General features: G+C 39.3%; 1 pseudogene; it reads left to right on the top strand.

The window, feature by feature from the left end:
* LOC141292865 (olfactory receptor 8G17-like) overlaps window positions 1–27,803 on the top strand; it is an 82,586-nt pseudogene that overhangs the window by 22,030 nt on the left and 32,753 nt on the right.

Here is a 27,803-nt window from a genome sequence, read left to right as displayed (position 1 = left end):
ATATATATATATATACTGGTCCTTCTCAAAAAATTAGCATATTGTGATAAAGTTCATTATTTTCTGTAATGTACTGATAATCATTAGACTTTCATATATTTTAGATTCATTACAACACAACTGTAGTAGTTCAAGCCTTTTATTGTTTTAATATTGATGATTTTGGCATACAGCTCATGAAAACCCAAAATTCCTATCTCAAAAAATTTGCATATCATGAAAAGGTTCTCTAAACGAGCCATTAACCTAATCATCTGAATCAACTAATTAACTCTAAACACCTGCAAAAGATTCCTGAGGCTTTTGAAAACTCCCAGCCTGGTTCATTACTCAAAACCGCGATCATGGGTAAGACTTCCGACCAGAAGGCCATCATTGACACCCTCAAGCAAGAGGGTGAGACACAGAAAGATATTTCTGAACGAATAGGCTGTTCCCAGAGTGCTGTATCAAGGCACCTCAGTGGGAAGTCTGTGGGAAGGAAAAAGTGTGGCAGAAAACGCTGCACAACGAGAAGAGGTGACCAGACCCTGAGGAAGATTGTGGAGAAGGACCGATTCCAGACCTTGGGGGACCTGCGGAAGCAGTGGACTGAGTCTGGAGTAGAAACATCCCCAGGTCAAGCCACTTTTGAACCAGAAACAGTGGCAGAAGCGCCTGACCTGGGCTACAGAGAAGCAGCACTGGACTGTTGCTCAGTGGTCCAAAGTACTTTTTTCGGATGAAAGCAAATTTTGCATGTCATTCGGAAATCAAGGTGCCAGAGTCTGGAGGAAGACTGGGGAGAGGGAAATGCCGAAATGCCTGAAGTCCAGTGTCAAGTACCCACAGTCTGTGATTGTCTGGGGTGCCATGTCAGCTGCTGGTGTTGGTCCACTGTGTTTTATCAAGGGCAGGGTCAATGCAGCTAGCTATCAGGAGATTTTGGAGCACTTCATGCTTCCATCTGCTAAAAAGCTTTATGGAGATGAAGATTTCATTTTTCAGCACGACTTGGCACCTGCTCACAGTGCCAAATCCACTGGTAAATGGTTTACTGACCATGGTATTACTGTGCTCAATTGGCCTGCCAACTCTCCTGACCTGAACCCCATAGAGAATCTGTGGGATATTGTGAAGAGAAAGTTGAGAGACGCAAGACCCAACACTCTGGATGAGCTTAAGGCCACTATCTAAGCATCCTGGGCCTCCATAACACCTCAGCAGTGCCACAGGCTGATTGCCTCCATGCCACGCCGCATTGAAGCAGTCATTTCTGCAAAAGGATTCCCGACCAAGTATTGAGTGCATAACTGAACATAATTATTTGAAGGTTGACTTTTTTTGTTTTAAAAACACTTTTCTTTTATTGGTCGGATGAAATATGCTAATTTTTTGAGATAGGAATTTTGGGTTTTCATGAGCTGTATGCCAAAATCATCAATATTAAAACAATAAAAGGCTTGAACTACTTCAGTTGTGTTGTAATGAATATATATATAGTATATAGTATATATGAAAGTCTAATGTTGATCAGTACATTACAGAAAATAATGAACTTTTCCCACAATATGCTAATTTTTTGAGAAGGACCAGTAATTATTTACAAATTTCGTGTTTTCCCTGTTTTATTCGTTTAATATTCAGAAACAAGTGCCATTGTTTTTCAAAACATTTTTTAAAAGAAAGAATTCAACCCCCCAAAATTTTGTTTGCCTATGTCACAATATGAGATAAATCCAGCCCTGTAAATGATACTGATTTTTGTTGCCAAATTGGTTTGGAAGCGTTGTTGAATAAACAAGTAAACTGAACTTTTATGCCTGTATGACTGACAATTTTATTGACCACTGGGAAAGCATTGATTTGGTATGATGTTGGTTCATACCATGTAGAACAATTACATTTTACATAAAAAATAGCTTAGATGTAGTAAACTACTTTTGCCGTGTTGCTGTAGCTTAGCTTAGCTAAGAAATGGGAAACCACTACAACACTGTTATACGTCATCATACGTTGTCGCTAGTTCCTGATGTTACATCAGAGGACGTGCGCCGATGTTTATCACACATTTCAAGATGTTGAATAAAATGTTGTCGCCTAGCAAAAAGTACAAATCTACGGTGTACAATTCATTCACATGTACACATATGGCCGTAAGCAAAACAAACAATGCGTCATCACATGCACGGCAAATTGCAAATCAGTGGTGTAGTGGTGCCTTGAGAAGTGGGTGTATGCTTCATTTGTGAATTTCCTTTTGAAATTTCCATTCGTTTACTGGATTCTTGGACTGAAATGTTTACAGGGGTTCACTGGTTTAAAAATTTGGATTAATTTCACTGGTTTAAAAATTTAATTGTAAGGTATTTTTTTCATTATTATGTACTGATTTAAATGACTGGGGTGTGGGAGACAAGGCTGGTGCAATTATCAAATACATTTCAAAGCAAGCCGGCACCACGGTCCTGACTGCATCATCACTGTCTTTATTGGGTGTTTTTAGCAATTATTTCGATTTATTCAGATATGAGTGGATGTGGTGGACTGCCATGATTTTGGCTAATGCAGGCCGTGGTCAGACCCGGCCTTTCTCCGGGCCGGAGTGCCCCTAGGTCAGGTGTCCAGGCACATCGTGGTTTACACGGATGCCTCCACCACGGGTTGGGGTGCTGTGTGCAACGGGCAAGCAGCTTCGGGCTCCTGGACAGGACCTTGACTGCAGTGGCACATCAATTGCCTCGAGTTGTTGGCTGTCCTTCTGGCCCTTCGTCGCTTCCAATCGACGTTGCGCCAGAAGCACGTGCTTGTTCGTACCGACAGCACTGCGGCTGTGGCCTATATCAACCGCCAGGGCGGTCTCCGCTCTCGCCGCATGTCACAACTCGCCCACCGTCTGCTCCTCTGGAGTCAAACGCGGCTGAAATCGATGCGGGCCATTCACATTCCCGGGGAACTCAACCGTGCAGCCGATCAGCTCTCACGGCAGTCCACCCTCCCTGGAGAATGGCGACTCCACCCCGAGACAGTCCAGCTGATTTGGAGTCACTTTGGGGAAGCCCAGATAGATCTGTTTGCCTCCCCCGAGTCCTCCCACTGCCAGAGCTTCTTCTCCCTCAGCGAGGCTTCCCTCGGCAGGGACGCTCTGGCCCACAGCTGGCCGCCGGGGCTCAAGTACGCCTTTCCCCCTGTGAGCCTCCTTGCACAGACCCTGTGCAAGATCAGGGAGGACGAGGAGCAGGTTCTCCTGGTCGCCCCATACTGGCCTGCCAGGACCTGGTTCCCAGAACTCATTTCCCTCGCGGCAGCCCCTCCCTGGAAAATCCCCTTGAGGAAGGACCTTCTTTCTCAGGGGATGGGCACAATTTGGCACCCGCGTCCCGATCTCTGGAACCTGCACGTCTGGTTTCTGGACGGGACGCGTCAGACCTCGCTGGCCTCCCCCAAGCCGTGATAGAAACCATCACTCAGTCCCGGGCCCCCTCCACGAGGCAGGCTTACGCACTGAGGTGGGGTCTGTTCGTCGACTGGTGCTCCTCTCGGGGAGAGGACCCACTGAGATGCACGATTGCAGTAGTGCTTTCCTTTCTGCAAGAGAAGTTGGAGCGCAGGCTGTCCCCTTCGACTCTCAAAGTGTATGTTGCCGCTATCGCCGCACATCACAATGCAGTAAATGGATTATCCCTTGGTAAGCACCCTCTGATCGTGAGGTTCCTCAGAGGCGCCAGGAGGATTAATCCTCCCAGACCGCGCCTCGTACCCTCTTGGGACCTCTCCGTCGCCCTCCGGGGCCTGCGGGGACCTCCCTTTGAGCCACTCGCCTCAGTCGAGCTTAAGTTTCTGTCATTAAAGACAGCGCTCCTGACTGCGTTGGCCTCCATCAAGAGGGTGGGGGATCTACAAGCCTTCTCTGTCGACGAAACGTGCCTTGAGTTCGGGCCCGGCGATTCTCACGTCATCTTGAGACCCCGGCCCGGTTATGTGCCCAAGGTTCCTACCACACCTTTCCGCGATCAGGTGGTGAACCTACAAGCTCTGCCATTGGAGGAGGCAGACCCAGCTGCTGCGCTGCTGTGTCCAGTCCGTGCTCTGCTCACCTACGTAGACCGCACTCGGCACTTCAGACGCACTGAGCAACTCTTTGTCTGCTTCGGAGGTCAGCAGAAAGGGAATGCTGTCTCCAAACAGAGGTTGGCTCATTGGGTGGTAGAAGCCATCTCCCTGTCATACTTATATCAGGGAGAGCCTTGCCCCCTAGGCATTCACGCCCACTCCACACGGAGTGTTGCGTCCTCCTATGCGTTGGCACATGGCGCCTCATTAGCAGACATCTGTAGAGCTGCCGGCTGGGCGACACCGAATACCTTCGCCAGGTTTTACAACCTCCGCGTAGAGGCCGTCTCCTCCCGTGTTCTGTCAGGTAACCGGGAGGACGGCTAGTGTCGGCTTGTTGCGCCATTCCCACGTGGATCCGGGCGCTATTTCCAGTAGGTTCCCTCCGGTGAACCCTGGGTCCTCCATGCCCCGCAGTCAGGGCTGGATGCGGAGTAGTTCTGACTGTGCTCCTGCCGGGTCTCCTTCGCCCCGCAGGTTGTGGCTATATACTCGTATTCTCCAGAGGTCAACCAGAAGGCCTCTGTTTCCCTCGTATATCCCTAAGAACCTTTACGGATATATTGAATTTTCTTTATTTCCACATGGACAGTATTCATGTGCTCCGCCCCCCCAACCCCTGCTTCAGTTCAACTGGCACCCCTGTGGGCCCCCTTTTTGTTTGGGCCCCAGGGCGTTGGGAAGGTTACGTTACGTATCCGCCTGCTGACACGTCCGCTTGCCAGCACGTGGGTCGTTGCGTAACGCGGCGCCAAGGTCGTGGCCTGTTCCATAGGGTCTGTTCCCATATGTGACGTCGAAGTGATTTGACTGAGGGGGAACGTCTAGGTTACGTAGGTAACCCTCGTTCCCTGAAGGAGGGAACGGAGACGTTACATCCCCTGCCACGCCTTGTCGTCGCGCTGCGCCGGCTCGATCCGGCTCCTCAGCGAAGAACCTGACTGACTGGCTGCACGACGCCATTATATATACCCGTATGTACGGGGCGTGGCTTGTCATGCAAATGCCACTCGCCAATTTTCATTGGCCTTTTGTATAAGGCTCAGAGATGATTGGATTCTAAGCGAATTCCCATATGTAACGTCTCCTTTCCTCCTTCAGGGAACGAGGGTTACCTACGTAACCTAGACGTTTTTACCCCTAATTTTGATATATTTACTTAACGTTCTATGTGGAAATGATACTGTAAATGCTTGACATATAGGCTATGACTGATTTTTACTGTAGTTTTAAAGTTTGAATTGAACATATATTTTATTTTGTTTCGTCTATATAGACTAGACTATATAATACTATAGTGCATAATCAAAGCTTTACTGGCATGTCCAGCATTTACAGTATCATTTACATTAAGAACGTTAAGTAAAGAGATCGAAATAAAAGGAAAAATAACGAATATAAACGAATAATACAAATATTACGGAAAAAATAGGATCAGTTAATGGACAAGACTGTGGGATGCATAAAATATTTCTTGTAGGACTATTTTATTTGATGTACTTTATGTAATATTTATTCATGATAAACTTTTGAATGCTCTCTACATCGCGCACAGACAGCATCGCCTATTGTTAATATAATAAATTAATATTGTAGGCCTATTAATTTCTATAATAATTGATACAATCATTTAACTCAAAATAAAATATTAATAAACCTATCTAATCCTGGGTTACTATGGTCACGCAGGTTTGTTTATGTACTAAACTCGTGGCCTCAAGAAATGCATGTTGTTCCCTCATCGTCGCATCTTGTGGCCACGACATAAGGATGACGTACCCACAAATTAATATCTCGTGGCCAGGACATAAGGATGTCGTTACCTCAACAAAATGATCTCGTGGCCACGACATAATATGACGTTCCCACGAGTTAATATGATGTTCCCACGAATTAATATCTCGTGGCCACGACATAATATCACGTTCCCACGAGTTTATATGTCGTGGCCACGACAAACATAAGTGAACTGAAGGTGTCCCCTGGCGGGCACCGTAATATAACAATAAAAATAATCTATTTTTGAGTTTGACAATGAACATCGCAACCATGCGTGGGACAACCCTAATCGCAACACACAGCTACACAGTATAGTTCAAAATAATGTGCGCAAATAGATGAAACGTTCAGAAAAACACTCCACTCCCTCCACACACAGTTCTCATAGAAAACACGACACATAAACGAGCCAAAATGCTTTGTTTGTCGCGCTCCCCTAAGTGCTTTATGATCCCACCAATACGTATTACAAAAACTTATCTTCGAAGGAAAAGGCCTGGGTTGAAGCTGCTTCTGCAGTTTCATTATCAATTTCATATTTAATTGCAATCAGTTTCATAGAAAAAAAGCTGATTACTAAATGCTTTGGAGCAGCTGCATGCACGCTCTACAAACGCTTCCAGTGTGAATACTCTTGCGAATCTGCAGCTGTAGTAACGATGTAGTTACGCTGAAGTGAAGCTCACGCTCTGCTCACGCTTGCGGTGTGAAACGGGCGTGTAGTGAAGCTTCATTTAAGAGTAACTGTAAGCTTAGCTCACAACATTTTCTAAGTAGCTTGCCCAACACTGCTGATCACTGCAGAAGCATTTTATTTTGTAATGCATCCGGTTTTAACCCCCCCTGGAGCCAAGCCTGCTCTTCTCACCTTTATTCATAGGTTGGGGGAAGGTGAAAGGTGAAATGGCAAGTTTAAAAGTGACACGAACGACCCTCATTAACAATTGTGAGGTTAGACGTTGTAATTTGAAGGGTTGTGAAAGCTGTTTTTGTAATACTTATTGGTGGGATCATACAGCACTTAGGGGAGCGCGGGGCACAATCAAAGCATTTTTGCTCGTTTATGAGTCGTGTTTTCTATGAGAACTGTGTGTGGAGGGAGTGGAGTGTTTTTCTGAACGTTTCATCTATTTGCGCACATTACTTTGAACTATACTGTGTAGCTGTGTTTTGCGATTAGGGTTGTCCCACGCATGGTTGCGATGTGTTCATTGTTAAACTCAAAATAGATTATTTTTATTATTATATATATATTTTTTTAAATGGCATTATTTTATTTGAGAAAGTTAATGATTTTATTTTATTGACCAAATATTTTAGTTTGTCATGTATATATTTTTCATTAGATCAGATAACACTTTAAGCTGTCATTTGGTGATGTTACAACGTGCTTCTCATTGTATCCCATCCACTTGGCATGTTGTCACACTTCACTTACTTTCTTTTGAGGTAAATAAAAAAAAAAAAAAAAAAAAAAAAAAAAAAAAACGTACACTGTAATTATGAAACAAAGTGACATATTTGCACTGGACAAACAACATTTACACAAACTGAGAAATGCAAAAAGTGTTACGTTGTGCTCCCCTATCATAAAAGCTGCACATGAATGAGGTAAAATATGGGTAGCACTAGAGCCTACATATGTGTATTTTTTTACAATTACATTTTTCATTTATTAGGGCCCGAGCACCGATGGTGTGAGGACCCTATTGAATCTGCTCCGTTTATTATTAGGGCCCGAGCACCGATGGTGTGAGGATCCTATTGGATCTGCTCCGTTTATTAGGGCCCGAGCCCAAAAGGGCGAAGGCCCTATTGTTCTTCTAAGGATTCTTATTAGGGCCCGAGCCCAAAAGGGCGAAGGCCCTATTGTTTTTCTAAGGATTATTAGGGCCCGAGCCCAAAAGGGCGAAGGCCCTATTGTTCTTCTAAGGGTTATTAGGGCCCGAGCCCAAAAGGGCGAAGGCCCTATTGTTTTTCTAAGGATTATTATTATTATTATTAGGGCCCGAGCCCAAAAGGGCGAAGGCCCTATTGTTTTTCTAAGGATTATTATTATTTATTTTTTTTTTTTTTTCAATGTTTTGGGTGATTTTGGGGCCCTTAACATACACGAAAACTCTTGAAAATTTGCACACACATTGGAACCTGCGGCCATCAGGGCCGGACAGACTTTGACATGGGGGGGTCACCTGGGGGGGGCGTGGCACAGCGTTAAAAATTGCGACTTTTGAGGGACTCTGGAGCGCACACCAATTGATCTACAGTCACCAAAATTCATACACATATAGACCTCATCGGGCCGACCAACTTCCGTGCTCACAGTCCGTGCTTCACCAAACAGGAAGTCAGCTATTCAGGGATGTCTAAAAAGCGCATGCAATGGAATTTGAAATACTCCTCCTAGACCTTCCAACCGATGGCCACCAAACTCGGTCAGCATGATCTCAAGACATTGGGGACGCAAAATTGCCAGGGGATTTTTGATATCTCGAACGGTTTGGCCGTGGCGGGGCGACAAAGTTATGGCGAGAAATGAGAAACAGGAAGTGTCTAATTACTTTAACACACTTTGTCTGATTTTGACCAAACATCAGCAGTTTGTTCATCTTATGATGCCGATCACAGAGATGTGACTATTAGGAGTCAAAGTTATAGCGCCACCAACTGGCAACACAAAGCGCAACGTTTTCTAAATGCTTTTAAATCAACCTCTTAATTTTACTCAATTTGCTTCAAACTTCATCTCAATAATGTTGAAACACGGCCAATGAGAATCTGTGAATTGCCTTATCGATAACTTTTATCATGTTGCCATGGCAACGTGTCAAACATTAACTTTAGCTTTTTGTGTTTTGAAGCCACTTAAAATACTCAGAATTTCATGAAACTTCACACACACATCTGTATTAATGATATTTAGACACTGATAAAAGCCCATAAATGGGCGTGGAGCAGGCGCTCCATAGCGCCACCTTTTGACAAAAGTTGGGGGTTTAGTTTGTCCTACAGTCACCAAACTCGGTACATATATTGATCTCATCAAGCCAGAAACATTTCTAATTTACACCCATTAGCTACGATCAACAGGAAGTCGGCTATTTTGATTTGAATGTGGATATTTGGAAAAATCAGGCTGTGGAATTTTATATACTTCTCTCAGGAAAACCAACCAATTCACACCAAACTTTTTTGACATGTTGCCAACATTCTGAAGATTCTAAATTGCGAGCAGATTTAGGATATCTTGAACGGTGTTGATGTGGTGATTGATTGAAATCGGAGTAAAACAAGATAGCCGTAATTTTATTATATCTTTAAAGTGCAGCATCCAAAGTCTTTGAAACTTTTTTCATACAGACTACAAGTCATTCTGATCAGACACCGTTCATTTCATAATTATACAAAGATCTATGAATTAATGTAAATTAAAAAAAACAAATCTGATCCCTCTCTGCCCTGCACTTATGTGTGTGCGTGGTAAGTGGATGTGTGTTTGTTGAGTGTTAGGGTGAGAGTGGGGAGGGGGGATGGGTGGAAAGAGAGAGTCAGAGAGGAGGAGATAGAAGGGAATATTTAAACTCTTGGTTGTTTATTCATTAGGATGTGAATTAGGGCTGGGTATTGTGACCAATTTGGCAATTCGATTCGATTGTTATTTTTATGGTTTCGATTCGATTATATTCGATTCGATATCGATTAGCTATCAATATTTCATTTAAAATGTTAGTTTTGCAGACATGGGATCACTATTTTGATATAAATCCTGGTAACTTAAAACTCCCCTACTTAAGTTTATTACTGAAATACACATCTACATTAATAATAGGGTGCACACAGTTGTTTATTTTAAACAACTTTTATTTTAAATGAATACTGTAACAAGAAGTCATAAATATGTGCATCCAATGTACACCATGTAAACAAACTGCAAAATGCACATTACTGTAAAAAAATAAAAAGACTAAATGTGCAACAGTGAAATCTATTAAGAACTTCAAACATGTTTAAGAAATATTTTTTTTTTCTAAATTCAAATCAGGCCCATCATAAAGCCCTTGTCTGCATATACAAAACATTCTAAATGTCCATAAAACTAACAGATCTTAACTAAAGCCTAATATTTTTTGATCACCAGATTTTTTTTTGCAAAAAATTTACACCCATTAGCTACAACCAACAGGAAGTCAGCTATTTTGATTTGAATGTGGATTTTTGGAAAAATATAGCTGAATAAATTCATATCACTCATAGCAGAATCAGACAGTTCACACCAAACTTTGTCAACATGATGGCAAGATACTGAAGATGTTAAAATGTGAACGGCTTTGGGATATCTTGAACGGTGTTGATGTGGTGATTTATGAAAGTAACAGTAAAAAAGATGGAGAGTTATTTCCATATATCTTTAAATTGCATTATTCTAACTCATCAAAACTTTTTACATATAAAGAACAAGAAATTCTTAGGAAATACGTGTAGTTTCAAAATGTTATCATGCTCAGAGGCCCCAAAAACATTAAAAGTGTCATATAAATTGTCAGATTAAAGCTCTAGTACCAGGGATGAACACTAGAGGTCCTCATAAGATAAGGAATCGTTTGAACAATAATGCTATTTAGCTCATTCTCAGTGTATAAGAATGAAAATAATCCATAGAATCAGTTGATATATAATGTACTGTCAGTGTACTTTTACATAATTATTTTGTATAGGTGCTTAAAGAGCATTAAAATCTTTTTTTAATCTTTTAAGGAAAAATTATATGATTTATATACATATATACAATCTCACTGATAGAATAAAAAATCTTATAAGTATGACACTATACTGCTCAGTTCACTTAATTAGAATGAGAAACAAATACATCAGCTAAGTTAATATGTATTTATTTTTAATATATTTGTTTATAATTATTTCACAGATGCTTATAGATCATTAAAATAATATTTAAAAATGGTTGTAGATCATAAAACATGGTAACTATTTAAAATAGGGTCTCTTTTGTTAACAATGGTTAATGAACTAACACACGAACGAACAACGAACAATATGTTTGTACTCGATTTTCTTCAAACTTCATCAGAATGATGTAAAAACACGGCCGATGAGAGTCTGTAAAGGCGTCTCTGATGCATCAAAAGCTGTTGCCATGGCAAATAAATAAAAATACAAAATACATTCAAATATTTGTTTCCTGTGTTTTTGAGGCAGATAGCGTGCCTAGAATTTTATTTTCCATTTTCAATTTTCAATTTTCAATTATTTATTATATATTTAAAGTGCAGCATCCTAACTCTTTGAAACTTTTTTCATACAAATAACTATTCATTCTGATCAAACACAGTTCATTTCATAATTATACAAAACTCCACGAATGAAAGAAAATTAAAAAACATATCTGATCTCACTCTGCTCTGCACTCTATGTGTGTGGTAAGTGGCTGAGTGTAAGGAGGGGGGATGGGTGGTAAGAGAAAGAGTCAGACAGGAGGAGAGACAGTTAGGGTTAGTCCAAAGGGTTACTGTGAATGCATGTGCCAACTGGGCACCGTTTTCCTGATGCTATCGGGATGGCGACTGCCAGACGGCGAGGGCCCGGTCAACGCTGCTTGCAGCTTTAATTATTATTATTTATTTTTTTTTTTCAATGTTTTGGGGGATTTCGGGGGCCTTAACATACACGAAAACTCTTGAAACTTTGCACACACATTGGAACCTGCGGCCATCAGGGCCGGACAGACTTTGACATGGGGGGGTCACCTGGGGGGGGGCATGGCACAGCGTTAAAAATTGCGACTTTTGAAGGGCTCTGGAGCGCACAACGGTTGACCTACAGTCACCAAAATTCATACACATATAGACCTCATCGGGCCGAACAAATTTCACACTCATAGTCCATGCTTCGCCAAACAGGAAGTCGGCTATTCAGGGATGTCTAAAAAGTGCATGCAATGGAATTTGAAATACTCCTACTAGGCCTTTCCACCGATGGCCACCAAACTCAGTCACCATGATCTCAAGACATTGGGGACGCAAAATTGCCAGGGGATTTTTGATATCTCGAACGGTTTGACCGTGACGGGGCGACAAATTTATGGCGAGAAATGAGAAACAGGAAGTGCCTAATAACTTTGACATACTTTGTCTGATTTTGACCAAACTTCAACAGTTTGTTCACCGTCTGATGCCGATCACAGAGATGTGACTATTATGAGTCAAAGTTATAGCGCCACCAACTGGCAGCAGAAAGCGTGACGTTTTTGAAACGCTTTAAACTCAGCCTCTTAATTTTACTCAATTTGCTTCAAACTTCATCACAATAATGTCAAAACACGACCGATAAGAATCTGTGAAGGGCGTTATCCATAACTTTTATCATGTTGCCATGGCAACGTGTCAAACTTTAACTTTAGTTTTTTGTGTTTTTGAGCCACTTAAAATGCTTAGAATTTCATGAAACTCAACACACACATCTGTATTAATGACAGTTAAACACTGATAAAAGCCCATAAATGGGCGTGGAGCAGGCGCTCCATAGCGCCACCTTTTGACAAAAGTTGGGGGGTTACTTTGTCCTACAGTCACCAAACTCGGTACATATATTGGACTCATCAAGCCGGACAACTTTCTAATTTACACCCATTAGCTACGACCAACAGGAAGTCAGCTATTTTTATTTAAATATGGATTTTTGGAAAAATCAAGCTGTGGAATTTGAAATACTCCTCCTAGACCTTTCCACCGATGGCCACCAAACTCGGTCAACATGATCTCAAGATATTGGGAATGCAAAATTGCCAGGGGATTTTTGCTATCTCGAACGGTTTGGCCGTGGCAGGGCGACAAATTATGGCGAGAAATGAGAAACAGGAAATGTCTAATAATTTTGACACACTTTATCTGATTTTGACCAAACTTAAGCAGTTTGTTCGTCGTATGATACCGATCACAGAGATGTGACTATTATGAGTCAAAGTTATAGCGCCACCAACTGGCAGCAGGAAGTGTGTTGCTTGCAAAACGCTTTTAAATCAACCTCTTAATTTTACTCAATTTGCTTCAAACTTCATCAGAATAATATCAAAACATGGCCGATGAGAATCTGTGAAGGGGTCCTTGATACATCAAATGCTGTTGCCATGGCAACATGTCAAACTTTAACATTTGTTTCCTGTGTTTTTAAATATAGCTGTGAATAAATTCATATCACTCATAGCAGAATCAGACAGTTCACACCAAACTTTGTCAACATGATGCCAAGATACTGAAGATGTTAAATTGTGAACGGCTTTGGGACATCTTGAACGGTGTTGATGTGGTGATTTATGAAAGTAACAATAAAAAAGATGAAGAGTTATTTTCATATATCTTTAAATTGCATTATTCTAACTCATCAAAACTTTTTACATATAAAGAACAAGAAATTCTTAGGAAATACGTGTAGTTTCAAAATGTTATCATGCTCAGAGGCCCCAAAAACATTAAAAGTGTCACATAAATTTGTCAGATTAAAGCTCTAATACCAGGGATGAACACTAGAGGTCCTCATAAGATAAGGAATCGTTTGACCTCTAATGCTATTTAGCTCATTCTCAGTGTATAAGAATGAAAATAATCCATAGAATCAGTTGATATAGACTGTACTGTCAGTGTACTTTTACATAATTATTTTGTATAGGTGCTTAAAGAGCATTAAAATCTTTTTTTAATCTTTTAAGGAAAAATTATATGATTTATATACATATATACAATCTCACTGATAGAATAAAAAATATTATAAGTATGACACTATACTGCTCAGTTCACTTAATTAGAATGAGAAACAAATACATCAACTAAGTAAATATGTATTTATTTTTAATATATTTGTTTATAATTATTTCACAGATGCTTATAGATCATTAAAATAATATAAAAAAATGGATGTAGATCATAAAACATGGTAACTATTTAAAATAGGGTCTCTTTTGTTAACATTGGTTAATGAACTAACAAACACGAACGAACAACGGACAATATATTTGTACTCGATTTTATTCAAACTTCATCAGAATAATGTAAAAACACGGCCGAGTCTGTAAAGGCGCCCCTGATGCATCAAATGCTGTTGCCATGGCAAATAAATAAAAATACAAAATACATTCAAATATTTGTTTCCTGTGTTTTTGAGGCAGATAGCGTGCCTAGAATTTTATTTTCCATTTTCAATTTTCAATGATTTATTATATATTTAAAGTGCAGCATCCTAACTCTTTGAAACTTTTTTCATACAAATAACTATTCATTCTGATTAAACACAGTTCATTTCATAATTATACAAAACTCCACGAATGAAAGAAAATTAAAAAACAAATCTGATCTCACTCTGCTCTGCACTCTATGTGTGTGTTTGTGTGGTAAGTGGCTGAGTGTAAGGAGGTGGGATGGGTGGTAAGAGAAAGAGTCAGACAGGAGGAGAGACAGTTAGGGTTAGTCCAAAGGGTTATTGTGAATGCATGTGCCAACTGGGCACCGTTTTCCTGATGCTATCGGGATGGCGACTGCCAGACGGCGAGGGCCCGGTCAACGCTGCTTGCAGCTTTAATTATTTTTTATTTTTTTTATTTTTTTATTTTTTTCAACCTTCCGGGCACTTTTGGGGGCCTTAACATACTCAAAAACTCTTGAAAATTTGCACACACGTCGGAATCTGCGGCCATCAGGACGCCAAAGAGGCTGGGACCCGGGCGTGGTTCAGGGCCTCTACAGCGCCCCCTGGAACACAGTTTGAAAACTTGATGTACTGCGCACACATACTTGCATGTATTGATATGAAACTCGGTACACATATAGATCTCACTGAGCCAAACAACTTTTGTACTCTATGTCATGGGCTCCACGCAACAGGAAGTGAGATATTTAGGGCTGTTTAAAAAGCGCATGCTCTGGAATTTAACATACTCCTCCCAGGAATTCCATGGGATTGTCACCAAACTCGGTCAGCATGATCTCAAGACATTGGGGACGCTAAATTGCGAGGAGATTTTTGATATCTCGAACGGTTTGGCCGTGGCAAGGCGACAAAGTTATGGCGAGAAATGAGAAACAGGAAGTGTCTAATAACTGTTGACCACATTGCCTGATTCTGATGAAACTTCACCAGTTTGTTCGTTGTATGATGCCGATTCCATAAATGCGACTATTATGAGTCAAAGTTATAGCGCCACCAACTGGCAGCAGGAAGTGTGTCATTTTTAAAATGCTTTGATATCAGCCTCTTAATTTTACTCGATTTTCTTTAAACTTCATCAAAATCATGTCAAAACACGGCCGATAAGAATATGTAAAGGGGTCGATGATAAATCGAATGCTGTTGCCATGGCAACATGTCAAACTTTAAAATTAGATTTCTGTCTTTTCGAGGCAGTTAACATGCTTAGAATTTCATGAAACTCAACACACACATCAATATTTATGATAGTTAGACACTGGCAAAAGGTCATAAATGGGCGTGGAGCAGGCACTCTATAGCGCCATCTTTTGACAAAAGTTGGGGGGTTAGTTTTTCCTACAGTCACTAAACTCTGTACATATATTAATCTCATCAATTTGGACAACTTTCTAAATCAAACTCATTAGCTGAGACCAACAGGAAGCCGGCTATTTTGATTTGAATGTGGATTTTTGGAAAAATCAGGCTGTAAACAAATGCACACTACTTCTAAGAACAACCAGCTGTTCACACCAAACTTTTTTAACATGAAGAGAATATTCTGAAGATGTTAAATTGCGACCGGATTTTGGATATCTTGAACGGTGTGGACGTGGTGATTTTTTAAAGATATAGTAAAAAATATTTTTATATCTTTAAAGTGCAGCATCCAAACTCTTTAAAACTTTTTTCACACAGAGATCTAATCATTCTGAGCAATTGCTGGAAATAAAAAATGTATACAAGCTTCTATGAATTAAAGAAAATTTAAAAAAGAACTCAGAAACCTGCTGTCACTCTGGTGAATGTCTCTACAGTATGTGTGTGCGTTCAGTCAGGCACAGAGAAGCTCATTATTGCAGGGGGGAGGGGTGAGAGGCAGAGAGGGTGACAGAGTAGAGAGCCATCCTACAGACCATCTTTGAACAAAATGCACATACTGTATGTAGTGTAATTACATAAATATGTCTGATCTTTGAGAGTCTGATATTTTGAGAAAATATAAAGGGTCACTAAGTCTTTCATTGTTCATTTTTTGCAGTTGTTGTTTTTTATTTATTTTTTACTTAACTGTACCATGAACTTGTCCTATTCAGTCACATAGCAAAAGATTTTAAAAAATACAACTTTTTAGCATGATCAATTTATCTTCATTGATAGACAATATTTACATAGTGTTATTTATTGAATATAAAATCATAATAATAAAAAATTAAGACAAACTTTGACAACAAAACAAACGTTACTGTTATCTCTTCAAAACATCTGAAAACCATAATTTTAAGATCAGTTATATATATGTATCACCCCGTTAAAATACTCAACTTGATTTTTAAAGATATTTTGAAAGAATGAAGCGTTTATAGAGCACTTTATTGTGTATTGCTGTACACCCACATGAACTGTGTTCATGTTCATGTTAATTCACAGTACATAAACTTTATATGAATACTTTTTTTAGCTTAATATTAATTAACATTAATAAATGCTATTTATTTATTGGTCATGTTAACTGATATAGTTAATTTTAACAAATGAAACTGGATGGCAACATTTTATATTTTGTGTGTATGTGTCTGTGTGTTGATTTTAAAGTGTAACCCTTTCAATTCTGTAAACTTAAAATCCAAACTAGCAGAGGGTTACTGTGAATGCATGTGCCAACTGGGCACCGTCTTCCTTATTGATTCTTAGTTATGACAACAATTGATTTTATACAAAAATATATTATACAAAAATTGTACAGATAGGTAACAATGACATTTAAGCAGAAGTGGTGGATATAAAGGAAGCAATAATAACATTTTGCTATCATCATGAATTACATGTTCTTATTTGTAGCATACTGGTTCACAGTTGGCATCTATCTGAAGTCCTTGCATTGATTGCATTTAATTAAATCAACATTATATTTGGTCAGTCTGATCTTGAGGCCTTAGAGATGTTAAATTGTGAAGATCTTGAGTTTTCATTAAAGGGCATGTCCGTGGTGGCCTGACAAAGTTTGATGTTTCTGCATAGACATAGAAGTGGTTATAACTTAGCCTGAAAATGTCTGATCTGCCACAAAATTCACAGGTTTGGTAAGAGTCCTGGCCTGAAGACACCTAAAGACCAATATTCAGATATTATCATAGCGCCACCTGTTGGCAGCAGGATATCTCATATATTTCACTAACTCAAACACACCAAGGTCAATCTGCACCAAACTTCATATGTTTGATAATAGTGCTGGCCTGAACACATCTACATGTCAATAATCAGTTATAGGCATAACGCCACCAGCTGGCAGCAGCAATTTTGGCACATTTAAATGACTTATGACATATTTTTTCTATATTTACTGTATTAAAAGCATACTGCCCACCGATTGCTGTTTTCCTGAAGCCACCGGTCGGCGGTGAGCCCGGGTGCGAGGGCCTGTTCATCGCTGCTCGCAGCTTTAATTATTATTATTATTATTATTAGGGCCCGAGCCCAAAAGGGCGAAGGCCCTATTGTTCTTCTAAGGGTTATTATTTTTTTTTTTTTTTTTTTTTTTTTTTTTTTTCTTTTTTTCAACCTTCCGGGCACTTTTGGGGGCCTTAACATACTCAAAAACTCTTGAAAATTTGCACATACGTCGGAATCTGCGGCCATCAGGACGCCACAGAGGCTGGGACCCGGGCGTGGTTCAGGGCCTCTACAGCGCCCCCTGGAACACAGTTTGAAAACTTGATGTACTGCGCACACATACTTGCATGTATTGATATGAAACTCGGTACACATATAGATCTCACTGAGCCAAACAACTTTTGTACTCTATGTCATAGGCTCCACCTGACAGGAAGTGAGATATTTAGGGCTGTTTAAAAAGCGCATGCTCTGGAATTTAACGTACTCCTCCCAGGAATTCCATGGGATTGTCACCAAACTCGGTCAGCATGATCTCAAGACATTGGGGACGCTAAATTGCGAGGAGATTTTTGATATCTCGAACGGTTTGGCCGTGGCAAGGCGACAAAGTTATGGCGAGAAATGAGAAACAGGAAGTGTCTAATAACTGTTGACCACATTGCCCGATTCTGATGAAACTTCACCAGTTTGTTCGTTGTATGATGCCGATTCCATAAATGTGACTATTATGAGTCAAAGTTATAGCGCCACCAACTGGCAGCAGGAAGTGTGTCATTTTCAAAATGCTTTGATATCAGCCTCTTAATTTTACTCGATTTTCTTTAAACTTCATCAAAATCATGTCAAAACACGGCCGATAAGAATATGTAAAGGGGTCGATGATAAATCGAATGCTGTTGCCATGGCAACATGTCAAACTTTAAAATTAGATTCCTGTCTTTTCGAGGCAGATAACATGCTTAGAATTTCATGAAACTCAACACACACATCAATATTTATGATAGTTAGACACTGGCAAAAGGTCATAAATGGGCGTGGAGCAGGCACTCTATAGCGCCATCTTTTGACAAAAGTTGGGGGGTTAGTTTTTCCTACAGTCACTAAACTCTGTACATATATTAATCTCATCAATTTGGACAACTTTCTAAATCAAACTCATTAGCTGAGACCAACAGGAAGCCGGCTATTTTGATTTGAATGTGGATTTTTGGAAAAATCAGGCTGTAAACAAATGCACACTACTTCTAAGAACAACCAGCTGTTCACACCAAACTTTTTTAACATGAAGAGAATATTCTGAAGATGTTAAATTGCGACCGGATTTTGGATATCTTGAACGGTGTGGACGTGGTGATTTTTTAAAGATATAGTAAAAAATATTTTTATATCTTTAAAGTGCAGCATCCAAACTCTTTAAAACTTTTTTCACACAGAGATCTAATCATTCTGAGCAAGTGCTGGAAATAAAAAATGTATACAAGCTTCTATGAATTAAAGAAAATTTAAAAAAGAACTCAGAAACCTGCTGTCACTCTGGTGAATGTCTCTACAGTATGTGTGTGCGTTCAGTCAGGCACAGAGAAGCTCATTATTGCAGGGGGGAGGGGTGAGAGGCAGAGAGGGTGACAGAGTAGAGAGCCATCCTACAGACCATCTTTGAACAAAATGCACATACTGTATGTAGTGTAATTACATAAATATGTCTGATCTTTGAGAGTCTGATATTTTGAGAAAATATAAAGGGTCACTAAGTCTTTCATTGTTCATTTTTTGCAGTTGTTGTTTTTTATTTATTTTTTACTTAACTGTACCATGAACTTGTCCTATTCAGTCACATAGCAAAAGATTTTAAAAAATACAACTTTTTAGCATGATCAATTTATCTTCATTGATAGACAATATTTACATAGTGTTATTTATTGAATATAAAATCATAATAATAAAAAATTAAGACAAACTTTGACAACAAAACAAACTTTACTGTTATCTCTTCAAAACATCTGAAAACCATAATTTTAAGATCAGTTATAAATATATATATCACCCCGTTAAAATACTCAACTTGATTTTTAAAGATATTTTGAAAGAATGAAGAGTTTATAGAGCACTTTATTGTGTATTGCTGTACACCCACATGAACTGTGTTCATGTTCATGCTAATTCACAGTACATAAACTATATATGAATACTTTTTTTTAGCTTAATATTAATTAACATTAATAAATGCTATTTATTTATTGGTCATGTTAACTAATATAGTTAATGCTAACAAATAAAACTGAATGGCAACATTTTATATTTTGTGTGTATGTGTCTGTGTGTTGATTTTAAAGTCTAACCCTTTCAATTCTGTAAACTTTAAATCCAAACTAGCAGAGGGTTACTTTGAATGCATGTGCCAAGTGGGCACCGTCTTCATTATTGATTCTTAGTAATGTAGCGCTTAAGAGTGATGTCTTATAACAGGAGTCACCAGCAAAGCAATATCCACACAAAAATTGTACAGATAGGTAACGATGACATTTCAGCAGAAGTGGTGGACGTAAAGCAAGCAATAATAACATTTTGTTATCATGAATCTTGTTCTTACTTGTTAGCAGCAGGATATATCATATCTTTCACTAACTCAAACATACCAAGGTCAATCTGCACCAAACTTCATATGTTTGATAATAGTGCTGGCCTGAACACATCTACATGCCAATAATTAGTTACAAGCATAGCGCCACCATCTGGCAGCGGCAAGTTTGGCACATTTAAATGACTAATGACTTTTTTCTATATTTACTGTATTAAAAGCATACTGCCCACCGTTTGCTGATTTCCTGAAGCCACCGGTCGGCGGTGAGCCCAGGTGCGAGGGCCCGTTCATCGCTGCTCGCAGCTTTAATTATTATTATTATTTTTTTTTTTTTCAATGTTTTGGGGGATTTCGGGGGCCTTAACATACACGAAAACTCTTGAAACTTTGCACACACATTGGAACCTGCGGCCATCAGGGCCGGACAGACTTTGACATGGGGGGGTCACCTGGGGGGGGGCATGGCACAGCGTTAAAAATTGCGACTTTTGAAGGGCTCTGGAGCGCACAACGGTTGACCTACAGTCACCAAAATTCATACACATATAGACCTCATCGGGCCGAACAAATTTCACACTCATAGTCCATGCTTCGCCAAACAGGAAGTCGGCTATTCAGGGATGTCTAAAAAGTGCATGCAATGGAATTTGAAATACTCCTACTAGGCCTTTCCACCGATGGCCACCAAACTCGGTCAGCATGATCTCAAGACATTGGGGACGCAAAATTGCCAGGGGATTTTTGATATCTCGAATGGTTTGACCGTGACGGGGCGACAAATTTATGGCGAGAAATGAGAAACAGGAAGTGCCTAATAACTTTGACATACTTTGTCTGATTTTGACCAAACTTCTGCAGTTTGTTCACCGTCTGATGCCGATCACAGAGATGTGACTATTATGAGTCAAAGTTATAGCGCCACCAACTGGCAGCAGAAAGCGTGACGTTTTTGAAACGCTTTAAACTCAGCCTCTTAATTTTACTCAATTTGCTTCAAACTTCATCACAATAATGTCAAAACACGACCGATAAGAATCTGTGAAGGGCGTTATCCATAACTTTTATCATGTTGCCATGGCAACGTGTCAAACTTTAACTTTAGTTTTTTGTGTTTTTGAGCCACTTAAAATGCTTAGAATTTCATGAAACTCAACACACACATCTGTATTAATGACAGTTAAACACTGATAAAAGCCCATAAATGGGCGTGGAGCAGGCGCTCCATAGCGCCACCTTTTGACAAAAGTTGGGGGGTTACTTTGTCCTACAGTCACCAAACTCAGTACATATATTGGACTCATCAAGCCGGACAACTTTCTAATTTACACCCATTAGCTACGACCAACAGGAAGTCAGCTATTTTTATTTAAATATGGATTTTTGGAAAAATCAAGCTGTGGAATTTGAAATACTCCGCCTAGACCTTTCCACCGATGGCCACCAAACTCGGTCAGCATGATCTCAAGATATTGGGAATGCAAAATTGCCAGGGGATTTTTGCTATCTCGAACGGTTTGGCCGTGGCAGGGCGACAAATTATGGCGAGAAATGAGAAACAGGAAATGTCTAATAATTTTGACACACTTTATCTGATTTTGACCAAACTTAAGCAGTTTGTTCGTCGTATGATACCGATCACAGAGATGTGACTATTATGAGTCAAAGTTATAGCGCCACCAACTGGCAGCAGGAAGTGTGTTGCTTGCAAAACGCTTTTAAAAAACCTCTTAATTTTACTCAATTTGCTTCAAACTTCATCAGAATAATATCAAAACACAGCCGATGAGAATCTGTGAAGGGGTCCTTGATACATCAAATGCTGTTGCCATGGCAACATGTCAAACTTTAACATTTGTTTCCTGTGTTTTTAAATATAGCTGTGAATAAATTCATATCACTCATAGCAGAATCAGACACCAAACTTTGTCAACATGGTGCCAAGATACTGAAGATGTTAAAATGTGAACGGCTTTGTGATATCTTGAACGGTGTTGATGTGGTGATTTATGAAAGTAACAGTAAAAAAGATGGAGAGTTATTTCCATATATCTTTAAATTGCATTATTCTAACTCATCAAAACTTTTTACATATAAAGAACAAGAAATTCTTAGGAAATACGTGTAGTTTCAAAATGTTATCATGCTCAGAGGCCCCAAAAACATTAAAAGTGTCATATAAATTGTCAGATTAAAGCTCTAGTACCAGGGATGAACACTAGAGGTCCTCATAAGATAAGGAATCGTTTGAACAATAATGCTATTTAGCTCATTCTCAGTGTATAAGAATGAAAATAATCCATAGAATCAGTTGATATATACTGTTCTGTCAGTGTACTTTTACATAATTATTTTGTATAGGTGCTTAAAGAGCATTAAAATCTTTTTTTAATCTTTTAAGGAAAAATTATATGATTTATATACATATATAGACTCTCACTGATAGAACAAAAAATCTTATAAGTATGACACTATACTGCTCAGTTCACTTAATTAGAATGAGAAACAAATACATCAACTAAGTTAATATGTATTTATTTTTAATATATTTGTTTATAATTATTTCACAGATGCATATAGATCATTAAAATAATATTTAAAAATGGTTGTAGATCATAAAACATGGTAACTACTTAAAATAGGGTCTCTTTTGTTAACAATGGTTTATGAACTAACACACGAACGAACAACGAACAATATATTTGTACTCGATTTTCTTCAAACTTCATCAGAATGATGTAAAAACACGGCCGATGAGAGTCTGTAAAGGCGTCTCTGATGCATCAAATGCTGTTGCCATGGCAAATAAATAAAAATACAAAATACATTCAAATATTTGTTTCCTGGGTTTTTGAGGCAGATAGCGTGCCTAGAATTTCATTTTCCATTTTCAATTTTCAATAATTTATTATATATTTAAAGTGCAGCATCCTAACTCTTTGAAACTTTTTTCATACAAATAACTATTCATTCTGATTAAACACAGTTCATTTCATAATTATACAAAACTCCACGAATGAAAGAAAATTAAAAAACATATCTGATCTCACTCTGTTCTGCACTCTATGTGTGTGTTTGTGTGGTAAGTGGCTGAGTGTAAGGAGGGGGGATGGGTGGCAAGAGAAAGAGTCAGAGAGGAGGAGAGACAGTTAGGGTTAGTCCAAAGGGTTACTGTGAATGCATGTGCCAACTGGGCACCGTTTTCCTGATGCTATCGGGATGGCGACTGCCAGACGGCGAGGGCCCGGTCAACGCTGCTTGCAGCTTTAATTTGTTTTTTTTTTTTTTTTTTTTCAACCGTTGGGGCACTTTTGGGGGCCTTAACATACTCAAAAACTCTTGAAAATTTGCACATACGTCGGAATCTGCCGTCGTCCGGACGCCACAGAGGCTGGGACCCGGGCGTGGTTCAGGGCCTCTACAGCGCCCCCTGGAACACAGTTTGAAAACTTGATGTACTGCGCACACATACTTGCGCGTATTGATATGAAACTCGGTACACATATAGAACTCATCGAGCTGAACAACTTTTGTACTCTATGTCATGGGCTCCACGCAACAGGAAGTGAGATATTTAGGGCTGTTTAAAAAGCGCATGCTCTGGAATTTAACGTACTCCTCCCAGGAATTCCATGGGATTGTCACCAAACTCGGTCAGCATGATCTCAAGACATTGGGGACGCTAAATTGCGAGGAGATTTTTGATATCTCGAACGGTTTGGCCGTGGCAAGGCGACAAAGTTATGGCGAGAAATGAGAAACAGGAAGTGTCTAATAACTGTTGCACACATTGCCTGATTCTGATGAAACTTCACCAGTTTGTTCCTTGTATGATGCCGATTCCATAAATGTGACTATTATGAGTCAAAGTTATAGCGCCACCAACTGGCAGCAGGAAACGTGTCATTTTCAAAATGCTTTGAAATCAGCCTCTTAATTTTACTCGATTTTCTTTAAACTTCATCAAAATCATGTCAAAACACGGCCGATAAGAATATGTAAAGGGGTCGATGATAAATCAAATGCTGTTGCCATGGCAACGTGTCAAACTTTAAAATTACATTCCTGTCTTTTCGAGGCAGATAACATGCTTAGAATTTCATGAAACTCAACACACACATCAATATTAATGATAGTTAGACACTGGCAAAAGGTCATAAATGGGCGTGGAGCAGGCACTCTATAGCGCCATCTTTTGACAAAAGTTGGGGGGTTAGTTTTTCCTACAGTCACCAAACTCTGTACATATATTGTTCTCATCAATCTGGACAACTTTCTAAATCAAACTCATTAGCTAAGACCAACAGAAAGCCGGCTATTTTGATTTGAAGGTGGATTTTTTGAAAAATCAGGTAGTAAACAAATTCACACTACTCCTAAGAACAACCAGCTGTTCACACCAAACTTTTTTAACATGAAGAGAAGATTCTGAAGATGTTAAATTGCGAGCGGATTTTGGATATCTCGAACGGTGTTGACGTGGTGATTTTTTAAAGATATAGTAAAAAACATAACCCTAATTTTTTATATCTTTAAAGTGCAGCATCCAAACTCTTTAAAACTTTTTTCACACAGAGATCTAATCATTCTGAGCAAGTGCTGGAAATATTAATTTTATACAAGCTTCAATGAATTAAAGAAAATTAAAAAAATAACTCAGAAACCTGCTGTCACTCTGGTGAATGTCTCTACAGTATGTGTGTGCGTTCAGTCAGGCACAGAGAAGCTCATTATTGCAGGGGGGAGGGGTGAGAGGCAGAGAGGGTGACAGAGTAGAGAGCCATCCTACAGACCATCTTTGAACATTAATAAATGCTATTTATTTATTGGTCATGTTAACTAATATAGTTAATTTTAACAAATGAAACTGGATGGCAACATTTTATATTTTGTGTGTATGTGTCTGTGTGTTGATTTTAAAGTGTAACCCTTTCAATTCTGTAAACTTAAAATCCAAACTAGCAGAGGATTACTGTGAATGCATGTGCCAACTGGGCACCGTCTTCCTTATTGATTCTTAGTTATGTAGCACTTAAGAGTGATGTCTTATAACAGGAGTCACCAGCAAAGCAATATCCACACAAAAATTGTACAGATAGGTAACAATGACATTTAAGCAGAAGTGGTGGATGTAAAGGAAGCAATAATAACATTTTGCTATCATCATGAATCATGTTCTTATCATCATTTGTAGCATACTGGTTCACAGTTGGCATTTATCTGAAGTCCTTGCATTGATTGCATTTAGTTAAATCAACATTATATTTGGTCAGTCTGATCTTGAAGCCTTAGAGATGTTAAATTGTGAAGATCTTGAGTTTTCATTAAAGGGCATGTCCGTGGTGGCCTGACAAAGTTTGATGTTTCTGCATAGACATAGAAGTGGTTATAACTTAGCCTGAAAATGTCTGATCTGCCACAAAATTCACAGGTTTGGTAAGAGTCCTGGCCTGAAGACACCTAAAGACCAATATTCAGATATTATCATAGCGCCACCTGTTGGCAGCAGGATATCTCATATATTTCACTAACTCAAACATGCCAAGGTCAATCTGCACCAAACTTCATATGTTTGATAATAGTGCTGGCCTGAACACATCTACATGCCAATAATCAGTTATAGGCATTGCGCCACCAGCTGGCAGCGGCAAGTTTGGCACATTTAAGTGACTTTGACATATTTCTCCTACATTTACTGTATTAAAAGCATACTGCCCACCGTTTGCTGTTTTCCTGAAGCCACCGGTCGGCGGTGAGCCCGGGTGCGAGGGCCCGTTCATCGCTGCTCGCAGCTTTAATTATTATTATTATTTTTTTTTCAATGTTTTGGGGGATTTTGGGGCCCTTAACATACCCGAAAACTCTTGAAAATTTGCACACACATTGAACCCTGCGGCCATCAGGGCCGGACAGACTTTGACATGGGGGGGTCACCTGGGGGGGGCGTGGCACAGCGTTAAAAATTGCGACTTTTGAGGGACTCTGGAGCGCACACCAATTGATCTACAGTCACCAAAATTCATACACATATAGACCTCATCGGGCCGAACAACTTCCGTGCTCACAGTCCGTGCTTCACCAAACAGGAAGTCAGCTATTCAGGGATGTCTAAAAAGCGCATGCAATGGAATTTGAAATACTCCTCCTAGACCTTTCCACCGATGGCCACCAAACTCGGTCAGCATGATCTCAAGACATTGGGGACGCAAAATTGCCAGGGGATTTTTGATATCTCGAACAGTTTGGCCGTGGCGGGGCGACAAAATTATGGCGAGAAATGAGAAACAGGAAGTGTCTAATAACTTTAACACACTTTGTCTGATTTTGACCAAACTTCAGCAGTTTGTTCATCTTATGATGCCGATCACAGAGATGTGACTATTAGGAGTCAAAGTTATAGCGCCACCAACTGGCAGCACAAAGCGCAACGTTTTCTAAATGCTTTTAAATCAACCTCTTAATTTTACTCAATTTGCTTCAAACTTCTTCTCAATAATGTTGAAACACGGCCAATGAGAATCTGTGAATTGCATTATCGATAACTTTTATCATGTTGCCATGGCAACGTGTCAAACTTTAACTTTAGCTTTTTGTGTTTTGGAGCCACTTAAAATACTCAGAATTTCATGAAACTCCACACACACATCTGTATTAATGATATTTAGACACTGATAAAAGCCCATAAATGGGCGTGGAGCAGGCGCTCCATAGCGCCACCTTTTGACAAACGTTGGGGGTTTAGTTTGTCCTACAGTCACCAAACTCGGTACATATATTGATCTCATCAAGCCAGAAACATTTCTAATTTACACCCATTAGCTACGATCGACAGGAAGTCGGCTATTTTGATTTGAATGTGGATATTTGGAAAAATCAGGCTGTGGAATTTTATATACTTCTCTCGGGAAAACCAACCAATTCACACCAAACTTTTTTGACATGATGCCAACATTCTGAAGATTCTAAATTGCGAGCAGATTTAGGATATCTTGAACGGTGTTGATGTGGTGATTGATTGAAATTGGAGTAAAAAAAGATAGCCGTAATTTTATTATATCTTTAAAGTGCAGCATCCAAAGTCTTTGAAACTTTTTTCATACAGACTACTAGTCATTCTGATCAGACAACGTTCATTTCATAATTATACAAAGATCTATGAATTAATGAAAATTAAAAAACAAATCTGATCCCTCTCTGCTCTGCACTTATGTGTGTGCGTGGTAAGTGGGTGTGTGTTTTTTGAGTGTTAGGGTGAGAGTGGGGAGGGGGGATGGGTGGAAAGAGAGAGTCAGAGAGGAGGAGATAGAAGGGAATATTTAAACTCTTGGTTGTTTATTCATTAGGATGTGAATTAGGGCTGGGTATTGTGACGAATTTGGCAATTCGATTCAATAGTTATTTTATGGTTTCGATTCGATTCAATTCGATTCGATTCGATATCGATTAGCTATCAATATTTCATTTAAAATGTTAGTTTTGCAGACATGGGATCACTATTTTGATATAAATGCTGGTAACTTAAAACTCCCCTACTTAAGTTTATTACTGAAATACACATCTACATTAATAATAGGGTGCACACAGTTGTTTATTTTAAACAACTTTTATTTTAAATGAATACTGTAACAAGAAGTCATAAATATGTGCATCCAATGTACAACATGTAAACAAACTGCAAAATGCACATTACTGTAAAAAAATAAAAAGACTAAATGTGCAACAGTGAAATCTATTAAGAACTTCAAACATGTTTAAGAAATATATA

The sequence above is a fragment of the Garra rufa genome, chromosome 19 (genome assembly GCF_049309525.1).
Source record: "Garra rufa chromosome 19, GarRuf1.0, whole genome shotgun sequence".
Taxonomy (NCBI): domain Eukaryota; kingdom Metazoa; phylum Chordata; class Actinopteri; order Cypriniformes; family Cyprinidae; genus Garra; species Garra rufa.
The sequence above is the reverse complement of the archived record's forward strand: the minus strand, read 5'-3'. Positions and strand labels throughout refer to the sequence as shown.